Raw genomic sequence first — 12,417 nt, 5'->3', positions numbered from 1 at the left:
TACTGGAGAAAGAGAAGTTTAGAAAACAAGTCAGGATCCCAGGGGAGGAGTAAAGCTGACCTGGAAGCAAGGGCCCCCCTTCTTTTCGTTCTCAGTCTGATCCTCCCCAAACCTCCCTACACCCAGCTATGACAAGGGTCAACACAGAACCAACAAAGAGAAGGCAATACAAGGGCAGAAATTATGCAAAATAAAATGTGTAATGCAGGTGTCTGTCTCCCCATGAAAAATACTACAAGAAGTTCCTACCCAGCCCCAAGTAACAAGACCAAATGGTAACACTAACAATAAACCCCTGAAATAAGTAAACAAGCCAGATTGAGCCATCTCGCCCCGCCTCATGCGGCACCCAGGTATCCTGGCTAAGGAAAATGCGCCCCTCACCCTTAAGAAAATACCCAGCGAACGGCCAGGGTCCAGAGGCTGCCAGAACTGAGTTTGCCCAACTCTTACCCGAGATTCTGAGGATCACAGCGCAACCCTTTTGCCCTGGTTTTCAAGCAACGCCAGCAGAGAAACAAAAATCTGTTCCAAACAGCGCACTTAGCCTCCAAGCAGCGTCCCAGAAGAGAGCGGCACTCGAGAGCCTTAGTTCAAGCTCAAACGTGGAGATGCGCGGGAAAGGACGCCGGTCTCTGCACGTTTCCAGACCCCCAGTTCTGCGTACCGGGAAAGTACTCGCTGCAAACTTGAGTAAGGTTTTCTCCGTCTGGCCCGAGATGCTGGAGGAGGAGGGGAGTAACCCGAGCCGGGCCGGGATGTGAGCAGTTGCCGCTGTTGCAGCTGCTGCCGCCGGGACAGTGACCGCTGGAGGGGGGCGTCGCTTGGCGCCGCGCGGAGCCCCTAGAGCCACCGGCAGGATCCTCCCCGCCCGACTCCTGCGCCTCGATCGCGGGTCCCCCCGTCCTAAGCGGCTTCCACCGCCCCGGAGTGACTCCGCCAAGAGTCTGGCTACCAAGTTGGCAAACCTTCGGGTCACCGCAGCATGTGAAATCAAAGGGTGGCGGAGAGAGTGCCGGTCTGCGTCCCGACCCACTCTCAGCACCCCAGTGTCAAAGTCTCCAGAGGTGTTCTAGACCCGCTATGAGGATTGGGTCGGGGGACGGGGACTGAGGACAGCACCCGAGTGACCAGCTAGAGGGGATGGCACGTTCCCCGCGGTGCCAGGGAGGGAGCGCAAACGTGGGGTGGAGAAGGGATGGAGGAGCTAGCGGTACAAGAGTGTGATGCAGCAACAAAGTGGTTAGGCAGGTGGGGAGAGGGGGTGGGAGTGAGGGGGCCTGCTTTACAGAGGCGGGGAGGAGAAAGAACTCCCTCGACCCACAGGAGAATCCCTCCAGGCCCTGTAAGAGGCCCCGCGCGGAGATTTCTTGGGGAATAGCTCCCTCTGCTGTCTCGCCAGGGAGGCCCCTGGAGACCCAACCATAGAAAGTTAAACCGATGAAGAGGCTTTTCCCTCTCTGTGTGTTGGGCAGGACATGAATTCTACTTCTCTGCCTGATCACCTTCCTCTTTCTTACTGAAGAATTACCCGCATGAGAACGAACCAAGAATATACAAACTTCTTATTGGTGCAAAGTGTTTCTTTCTTTCTTTCTTTCTTTTTATGCTAAGCTGAATTCCATCCTCTCCCCGTGCCCACCCCACCCTGAAAGATTAGTGCTTCATACTCATGCCAGATGATCCTTTTCTACCAAGTTTCTGTTCTTTACATTAATATGAACTCTTCTCTTTTTACAGAGACCTCCAACACATACACGTCCTCAGTCAGTAACAGGACCTAGCAAACTTGAATGGTGCCTGAATGGAATGAACGAATATATACATGCTTGAAGTCCCTTCCCATCCTCCTTGGTCACCCCTGAAAACAATAGGGGAAGATTGTGTTTGCTTGTTTCCCAGACATCGTTGTCCCTTCTTTCGGTTAACTGCCTTCATTTTTCTTTAGGGGACCAACCGTGCACACTCAAGGCAGTCTGGATGAGAAGGTCAGTCAGGATGGTCCAGCTTTTCCCTGTCCAAGAGAGGGAACCTGATCTAACCTAGTCCCCTCAGACTTTCTCTGCCAGGAATCCTAACTTTGATCAGAGCAGCACAAGGAATAATAAATCGGAGCTGATTGATCCACATGACAGTGCTCAAGAGACTGGCCATTAGGTCACAGCATTCATTCCCCAAATCTACCCTGCTTTATGTTTTATGAAACCTGGTTGCTCCACTTCCTTTGATTTTTTAAAATTAACTTTACTGAGACAAGATTTACATTCAATGTATTGCACTCATATTAAGGATACAGTTTGATGAGTTTTGAATAATATATACACTCACGTAACCACTACTGCAATCAAGATAATGAAAAATTCCATTACCCTAGAAAGTTCCCTTGTACCCCTTTGAAGGCAGTTCCCCACTTCATCTCATCTTTGGCCCACTGAGCTGCTTTATATAGAGATAGAGATTAGATTTTATTTCCTAGAGTTTCTACAATGGAATCATACATATACTGTGTATTCTTTTATGACTGGCTTCCTTCGCTCAGCATAACGTTTCCAAGATTCATCAATGTTGCTGTTTGTGTAAACAGTTTGTTCTCTGTTTATTGGTATTATTCCATTGTATGGATACACCACAATTTTTGCAATTTGGACTCCTTTTATTTCTTTTTCTTATCTGATTGCTCAACAATACCATGTTGAATAGAAGTGGTGAGAGTGGACATCCTTGTCTTGTTCCAGATTTTAGCAGGAAGGCTTTCAACTTTTCACCATTGAGTATTAAGTTGGCTGTGGATTTGTCATAAATAGCTTTTATTATGTTGATATATGTTCCCTCTATACCCACACTGGTAAGAGTTTTCATCATAAATGGGCATTGAATGTTATCAAATGCTTTTTCTGCATTTATTGAGATGATCATGTGGTTTTTGTCCTTTCTTTTGTTTGATGTGATGTATCACATTGATTGATTTGTGTTTTTTGAGCCATCCTTGTGCCCTTGGGCTGAATCTAACTTGATCATGTGTTGTTGGACTCTGTTCGCTAATATTTTATTGAGAATTTTTGCGTCTATGTTCATTGATGATATTGGCCTGTAATTTTCTTTTTTGGTAGCATCTTTGTCTGGTTTTGGTATCAGGATGATGATGGCTTCATAGAATGAGTTGGGAGGAATGTTCCCTCCTGTTCAGTCTTTTTTTTTTTTTTTTCTGTTCAGTCTTTTAAAAGAGTTTGAGAAGGATCAACATAAGCTCTTCTTTGTATGCTAATCAGATCATTTGTATTCTTATTATTGGACTGTAGGAGTTCTTCATATACTTTGGATATCAAGTCTTTGTCGGATATGTGTATAGCAAATATACTCTTCCAGTCTGTCTCTTGCCTTTTAATTTCTCAAAAATGTTTTTCAATTAGCAGAAGTTTTTTTTTTTGACAGTGTTTAATTATCAATTTTTTCTTTTATGGTTGTGCTTTTCATGTTTTATCTAAGATGTCTTTGCTTACCCCAAGGTTATGAAGATTTTCGCCTATGATTTCTACCAGAAGTTTATAATTTTAGCTGTTGCATTTATGTCTGTGATCCATTTGAGTAAATTTTTGTGTATGGCTTGAAGTATGGACTGAAGTTCTTTATTTTTCACATAGATATCCATTAATTTCAGCACTATTTGTTAATAAAATTATCTTTTCCATTGAATAACTATTATTCAATGGAATGCTGAAGCAACATCAAAATTATCCATTGAATAACCTTCCTGTTCCCTTCATTTGATCTGTATTTCTATTCTTTTGCCAATACCATGCTGTCTTGATTACTGCAGCTTTATAATAAGACTTCAACTTGCATATAATAAATTTTCCAACTGTTTCCTTTTTTTTTTCAAAATGTGTTTAGTTTCTCTAAATTTGGGTTTTTTTTAAATCTTTCATATGAATTGCAGAATTACCTTGTCAACATTTAAAAAGCTCACTTTGGAACTTTAATTGAGAGTGCCTCAAATATACTGATAACATCATAGAGAACTGACAAACTTAAAGTATTGAATCTTCCAATCTAAAAACATGTTGTAGTGCTCCCTTAGTTTAGGTCATTTTTAATGTCTCTCAGCAATATTTTACAGTTTTCAGCATGCCAGTTATCCACATATTAAAATTTTTATCAAGTACTTTTATATTTGTAATGCTATTGTCAACAGAATTATTTTTGAATTATAGTTTTTAATTGATTGTTGCTAGTCTGGAGAAGTACAATGGGATTCTGTACAGTAGCTTCATATTTTGCAACCGAACTAAATTTATTACTAGTTCTAGTAGTTTTTTTTTAAGTTCCTTAAAATTTGCTGCATGCAAATAAATACAGTTTTGCTTATTTTAGTTCTCTTTCTTGCTTTATTGCTGTGGATAAGAGGCCTAGCACAATGTTGTATAAAAGTGGTAAAAGTTAGTATCTTTGCCTTGTTCTCCACCTTAGAGTAAAAATAGTCTTTCACCAGGAAGTAGGGTGTTAGCAGTAGATTTTTCATAGACACCCTTTATTAGTTGAAAAAGTCCCTTCATTAAAAGTTTTTAATCATCAGTGATTATTGAATTTTGTCAGATGTTTTTCTGTATCAGTTGAAGTGACTGCATGGCTTTTCTCCTTTGTTAACTGATAGAATCAATTGTTAAAACTGCCTTGCATTCTCGGGTTAGAGCCTACTTGGCCATTGTGTATTATAAATTTTATGTACTATTGGATTTGACTTGCTAAAATTTTGTTCAAGAGTGTCTATATTCAGGAGGAATAGTGGTCTGTATTTTCATTTTCTTGTGACTTTATCTGGCAAGAAGTTCATTAATTTTTTTTATCTATTCAATGGACCTCATAGCCCCATTCTCACATTGCGATAAATGTCCCGCTGCCCTCTCCATAAAGACGGTGCCCCCCAAAGATCTCCTGTTTATATCACCACCTCAAAGCCTCCTGTTCACACTAGTACTCCAATTCCCTCTTTAGTCTCACAGTCATGGCTTGCCTGCATCCAGGAGGTTTCCCACTGAGTTCCTGCACCCTCTATGACTCCTTGCACTGCGTCTATGAGCTGGAGGTTCTACTGAGCTGCTGCTCCATCTACAGGCCCCTGTGTGGTTCATCTGTGGCCCACAGAGCCACTACTCTCTCTGCATGCCCATACTACCTGTTACTAATTACCAGTGTTTTGCCTGCACTACGGAGGGTTTCTTCTTGATGGCTTAGAGATGGCAGAGCAGCTCCAGCCCAGTCAAAGCAGCAAACTTCTATACTCTCCAGTGGATTGAACTATTCTTTCTCCAGTGAGCTCTGAACCCCTTCCAGTTTTGTCCTTTCTTGAGCACTTACTCAGCCCTAGAGCACCATACAGAATTGTCACTTTTTATCAGAGTTAATAATTCTTTATAGGAATCCCCACCACCACCACCAGTTTAACCCACTGTGTTATTTCTATCTCCTGATGGACCCAGACTGACACATTATTATAAGGTGTGACCTTTCTGAGGTCTCTTCTGAATGTCCTTAGATGTTCACTGAAGACTATTCACTCTCCACTTTGTTTATCAGTCCCTCAAGGTCCCTGGGAATTATTCAGCTTACAGCTTCTTGATTGGTGCATGCCTGCCTTATACAGTTTCACCGTATTTATCATGGCTTATTATTCAGCAACAGAAAGAACCTATGCAAATTTATGGAGATTTTTCCTTGTGTAATTCTCTCCTCTTTGGTACACTGCCCTCCAAATTCCAGCCACCTCGGCCTCTGTGAATCCCAATGTCTGTCACCTGTGCTCACCTGCACTGTGGTCCAAGAAGCACCTCTAGTCAGAAAGCCAGAGTGACTCTAGGGTTCACCTCATTTACTTACTTTTTCTTTGGGACCACAGTCTTCTGGCCCAATGTCTCGAAAGAGCTGTTCCAACTTCGGTTGTTTATGGCAGGATCTTAAGTCCAGTCTAGTTTATTCTTTATGATCAGAAAAAGTTCTTTCCCTTTGATTTTTTAGGAGTTACTCTTGAACAAATTCCTTCATTTTTTTTTTGATATGTTTTTATTTATTTTCCTTGAGTTGGATAGACTTGGTTTTTGTTGCTTTCATCCAAAGAACACAGGAAGATACACATTTGGTACCCAGAATGAGGACATAAAGCATTTCAGATAAAGCCTGAACAATTCAGATTAGAGTGTGATTTTTACTACCTTTATTCTGAATACTATAAGCATTATTCATTTAAAATTAAATGGGCTTTTTTTGTTGGTAACTATATCATTCTGTTAACATAGAATTTATAATACACTAAAACTCCAATTATTTTTCATGTTTGCTATTAAGTTTGACTTTAGAAAATATTATTTATATAATTAGTTGGAACTTGCATAGTTATTTTACAGGACTATTTACTTAACCCTATGAAATTCCATTTTTCTATATGTAGTTTATTCTAGAACTTGTTGAGCTCTTGAACTAATTCTTGTCCTAGTGTATTAGCTAGCTAGCTCAAAATCAAGATATTTGGAGTTTGATCAGCAAGCCACAATGCTTTTGAGCAAATACAGATTAAACATGTAGAAGCAGGTCAAAGTCAAAGGCATATTTTAACAGGGACTCTATTCTCCATTTATATTTATTCACATCCTGTAGTATGGTCATTCAACCACTTATAAATACTATTATATCCAGCATATATTCTTCATCTGATCCACAAGGATTTCATGAGATTTTTTTTCAATTGCCTTATAAATCCAGATGTATTCTCATTCCTTCAATTTACTTGTCTGATATTTCCAACAAAGAAAATCAAGTCAGCCTAGCAGGTCTACCTCTTAGCAAACAAGTTTGTCTTCTTTTACCCATGACTTCGTCTAATGCTCTCAATCATGTCTTTAAATCAGTGATTTAAAAGCATGCCTAGTGACAGAAATAGACTGGAGTTCACAGAATGTACCTCTCTGTGGCTGGCGGGCAGGCCTCCCAGTGGAGTACTGGTAGCTTCTGCATCCTTTTCATCTGTCCTGAGCCCTGGCTGCTGTTTTCCTACCTGCTCACCACCCCTCGTGCAGCTCAAAACTCTGGATAAGGCAAAAGAGAAATGAGTCTCTTTGGTAGTAGCATCCTGCTCAGCTGGGAAGCCAGCTGCTTGCTCACATGCTCTCACTTCCCCTCAAGGGAGGAATCACTGGCTCCTCTGGCACTGATTTGTGCCACACTGAGGGAGGGGTGACATGGATAAAGTTAAACTGTTTCTCTTGTCTCTTCCAATGAATCCAATCTTGGATTTTTTTTTTCTTCCAATGGTGTGCTGGCACTTCTCCACTGGACTCCTGAATTTCGCCAAAGGCTCGCACATCTGTGGATGATTGTCTAAGTCAGTGTCTCCAAGTGCTCTTGAGCCTTGGCTGAAAGGGATTAAATTGGTTCATGGGCCACTTTAGGGTCCACAGCCCAGAGCAAGGTCTGTATGCCAGCCTCCTCCCAGATCCTTTGGTGTCTGATCCCATAACTTGCACAAAGTCACTTTTGTCCATGGATGCCAAATTACTATTGGGGAGTGTGGGGATATGATGAGGGTCATCTTATTGGGCCATCTTGCTTATTTCACTCTCCAGATTTTGTTTTTACTGTCACCCGCAGTAAGAAGTACATTTTTCATCACGGCCAAACTCACAGCTTCATAGGTATATAATTGGAACAAGTTTCATGAAACAACTCTATGTATCATGTCCTCTGATATTTTCTATTGTTGTGCTCCTCAAACATCAATGTCCATGTTAAACAGCTAGGGATTTTGTTAATATGTGATTCTGATTTAGTATCTGGGGGTGAGGGTGGGGTGCTACATTATAACAAACTAAATGGATGTGGATGTTTTTGCCTCTTGGAGTGCACCTTGAGTAGCTAAGTTCTATCCTATTTCAGTTTATGTAAGTGCTAAATAACTCCTATGGCTTTCAAATATATTTGGACTGTCAGTTTGTAAAAGCACTGCTGGTATATTTCCTGTTTTAACACTACGCTGGGAGAAGCTCTTGAACAGACAACACGCCTATCTAGGATATTCCTGTAGAAGTCTCCCTGTGATGTGATACCGTGCTTCAAAGTGTTTCAACAGGAAACAGGCTTCATCTTCCATATACCAAGGCCAGGAAATGATAGAAGTGAAGACACTGATATCTTCCTGACCTTGCTTTTTAAAGTTGTAACACTGGACATAATAAATAAATCTATTCCAATTTGGAATAAATAAAGCTAAGCATTCTGCATACTAAGGACTCTTATAACTGTGTGTGAAAAGTTACAGAGGTGACCAAAAGTGACCATGGCAATGAGATGAGTATCAGAAAAAAATTTTAAAAACCAACATTTTCCATGGTGTGACCTCCTTTTGTCTGCAACATCAGTGCTTTCTGTGTCAGTCAAGGTTCTTGTTTTCAAGGAACAAATGTTAACACACACTAACTTAATAAAAACAAAACTGGAGGAGGCTACTGAGGGCCTCCAAGAGAGAAGGGACGCTGTTGAGGGACTCCAAGAGAGGAGGGAGGCTGTAGCCCCAAAGCTGAATATAAGAAGAAACTCCTTTAGAGGGTTCCAAAGACAGAGCAGATACAGCCTGGCTGTGCTGCCTCTACTGAGATGAATGAATCTGAACCATTTCTAACATTAGTCCTCACACCACATACTCTCAAGATCAAAGTCACAGGAGAGAGCATCCACTGGCTAAACTTGGGTTTTGCATTCCCTTTTGCCAGACCTGGGATAACATGAAGTACCTGGCCCTTCAAACTTCCATAGGAGAGCAGGTGTCTGACATACCATCCCTCCTCGAGCAAGAGCACAGAAAAGTGGGGAGAGTACATGTCCCAAAAGTAAGTTGGAGTGGTAGTAGGAAGAGGAAATAGATGTTAAAGCACTGATAAACTATACATGACAGAGTGCTGAGAGTCAGGAAGGGCCCTTATTCCAAGTATAACAGGATGATGAATGGGGTTTTCCAGTTGTTTGGGAATTGTGGCTAGACTCTCTGAGCCAAAGAGAGTAGGTGCTAATTGGCCCACGTTTTGCAGAATGCATGCAGACACAACCCTTGCAGAACTTAACAGGAAGTAAACCAAAGCAGCTCTGATACCACCATCAAATACTGCTACACAAACCCCAACCCCACCCCCACTATACACACACACAATCTCTATCCCTTTACATCCCTAGGAAAAAACTAAAGAATTCCAGAAGAGTTGTCAGAATTCCTGATGTATGGAAGTCATCACCCAACTGGTGACTTTTCTCCTGCCCATATTAGAGGGAAGGGGAATATTTCCTACCTCTCTATGGCAAGTTAACTTAAGATGTAGGGGAAGGTGAGGGGAACAATCACAAGACGAGGAGTGCTGGCCAGTGATGGGAGCTGGCATCGCCCCAACCCCTGGGCAGACTTCTGCTTACCTAGAGCAGGCAGAGCTCCCTACACATTAGAACAGGAGGAAAAAAACTGTCAAGAGACAAAAGTACACAGCTTCTGTTCCCACTGCTGGGTGAGGCAAAAATGCCTGGGTTTCTTTAGGGCTGAATGGACACACTGGAGGGTATCTGAGTTTACATAATTTTGTCAGAATCCCACCAAGAGAGTTGCCTGCCAGTGTGGGAATGCAGCCAAGGAGCAAGAGCTCAAAGGACAGGAGGCAGAAGAACTGGGTAATGATGAATCACCCCTGTCAGAGGCCTGTGCAATGAGCGCAGTGCCCTCTACCCATGCACACTTCAGCAGCATCCAGACATCTCCTCTGCAGCAGGACTGACAATCCAGTGTGGACCACAGCAGCTCAGCAAGAGATAGCAGACCCTCCCCTCATTCCTCCTTCAGGAACCAATGCTCTGGAAGAGATGGAAAAGATGGACCCAAAAGATGAAGGAAGGGAAGGAAAGAAAGGAGGAGGAAAGAAGCAAAGCACACTAAATCCCCTAGGGTGGGACCATTTGCACCACTGGTCAAACCTGGGCTGGAGAGAGGGGAAGAGTGTAAAATTGGATGTCACATTCATGCTGTACAATGGATTACACTGTCCTTGTTGTTTCAAAACCTGAACGTATCTGGGATGCTACAAGAGCTAACTGAGACGTTGTGAAGGAACAGAAAATAAGTCTTCATCAAAGCACATCCGAAAACCATGTTGGAGAAATAAAGGGGCTTCATGTTAGTATCCCACTGAGTTCAGACTCTCCAATTAACTGATTACACAGCAAAAGAAACTGAGTGCTTTAAGCAGAAAAGGAAATTATTGAGAAGCTAGTAGGTGGTTGGTGAGGCGCCAGGAAGGCTGGAGGACTGCATTGGGAAGGTGCACAGGGACATTGAGGTTCTGCACTCAGAGCTAAAATTACTTGTCAGAATTGGTCTGGGGGAAGCCCTGCCCCTACAGTGGCTACAGGATGGTGGAGGTCTCACCACCAGCGCCCCCAGCCCTGGACACTGACTGAGACAACCACTGCCTCTAGGAATGGGATGGTGCTGCCTCCCCTGTGCCGCTAAAAAGAATTTTCCTTTGTCCCAGTTCCCAAGTCAAAGTTCAGCGCAAATACATCTGACTGGCTGAGCCTCAGTCTCATGACCAAGGCCCTCTCGCAAAGGAGTTTGAAGTAGCAAGGATTTGTCCTTTGTGCTTCTGTCCCGCAAGGAAGACTCTTCCTCTGATCAAGTCTCCAGAGCAGGATTGGTATTAGCCTCTGCAGTGCTCTGTGCAAATGAGGAAAATGCACGCCTCTAGTTGACAAAATTAGAAAAGTCTTTTCTTTCTCCAGTGCTTACAGGCCACTGTCAGGGCTTAAGGGACAGAGCACACCTGGATTTTAGCCTCACTTGCCCTCTCTGCTGGGAGCCTTTGTGCAGAGCACAGACCACAACTGTTTGCTGGAGATCTCCTTGTAAGATGAAAGGTTCTCAAATACAGAAAAATGATACAACTGAGATGACAGGTATATAAAGGAGATGTCCAGTATAGGCAGGAATACAATTAGCAGATAATAAGCACATAGCCTGATGAAGACCAGTAAAGAAATGTTGTTATGAAACCCAGGCAAATAAATAAAAGATTGGCAAAAACTGGACCTTCCTGACCAACTGCTTAGTGTGAAACTGAACCACCATCACTAAGAGAGTTTCTCTTCTTGCACCACGCATGGAATTTGGCCTCAAATGAATGGAGATACCAAGTGGTATTGAACCAGGGGAGGCATATCTAAATCAGCATGTAGAATAAGTTGGAACGATTTAAAGTTCAAATCAGAAAACTATGCTAAAATTCACATCAGCTCCCCTCCTGGTTCATGAAGTAACTGCCTCATGCTTAACAGAAAAGGAGATTTATGAAAATGTTTATATATTTTCATGTTAAAATGAACAATCACTTGTTCACAATTTCTACAATAATTTAGTCAAGTATTTGTGAAAAAATGTGTATATTATTTTAATACTGTTTAATTACATAAAAATTCTTTTGTCCAAGTATTCATTATGAAATTAAAAGTAAGTACTAGGAAAATTGTCATTATATGTGGATGACATGATACTATACATAGAAAACCCTAAAGGCTCCACACAAAAACTATCACAGCTAATAAAAGAATTCAGCAAGATAGCAGGATACAAGATTGACATACAGAAATCAGTGGCATTTCTTTACACTAACAATGAAATATTAGAAAAGGAAAGTAAAGAAACAATCCCTTTTAAAATTGCATCCAAAAAAATAAGATACTTATGAATAATCTGACCAAGGAAGTGAAAGACTTATATGTAGAGAATTACAAAACAGTGACTAAGGAAATTAAAGATAACTTAAAGAAATGGAAAGACAGCCCATGTTCCTGGATTGGAAGAATTAATACTGTTAAAATGGCCATAATACTGAAAGCAATCTACAGATTTAATGTGATCCCTCTCAAATTACGCATTACATTTTTCACAGAATTAGAACAAATAATCCTAAAATTTATATGGAATCACAAAAGACCCAGAATTGCCAATGCATTACTGAAGAAAATGAATGAAGCTGAAGGAATAACCCCCTCAGACTTCACACAATACTACAGAGCTATAGTCATCAAAATAGCATGGTATTGGTACAAAAACAAGACATATGGATCAGTGGAACAGAATAGAGAGCCCAGAAATAAATCCAAAAACTTTTGATCAATTAATCTTTGACAAAGAAGGCAAGAACATAACAATGGAGTAAAGACAGTCTCTTCAGCAAATGGTGTTGGGAAAACTGGAAATCAATGAAGTTAGAACAATCCCTCACACACCATACAGAAAAATAAACTCAAAATGGCTTAAAGACTTAAAAACATAAGACAAGACACTATAAACCTCTTAGAAGAAAACATAGGGAAAACATTCTCTTGATGTAAATCTTA

At 41.4% G+C, this 12,417-nt stretch overlaps 1 protein-coding gene across 3 annotated transcripts in view; it reads right to left on the bottom strand.

Moving 5' to 3' along the window:
• MEGF10 (multiple EGF like domains 10) overlaps window positions 1–12,417 on the bottom strand; it is a 243,698-nt gene that overhangs the window by 154,934 nt on the left and 76,347 nt on the right. The window contains exon 1 of one of the 3 annotated variants that reach the window (XM_006191456.3): window positions 454–907. The exons of the other annotated variants lie outside the window; for them this stretch is intronic. The gene's annotated coding sequence lies outside the window, so the exon portion shown is untranslated. Of the gene's footprint in view, window positions 1–453; window positions 908–12,417 lie in introns of those variants that run through there. 3 annotated transcript variants of the gene reach the window in all.

This window comes from Camelus ferus, chromosome 3 (assembly GCF_009834535.1).
Source record: "Camelus ferus isolate YT-003-E chromosome 3, BCGSAC_Cfer_1.0, whole genome shotgun sequence".
NCBI lineage: Eukaryota > Metazoa > Chordata > Mammalia > Artiodactyla > Camelidae > Camelus > Camelus ferus.
The sequence above is the reverse complement of the archived record's forward strand: the minus strand, read 5'-3'. Positions and strand labels throughout refer to the sequence as shown.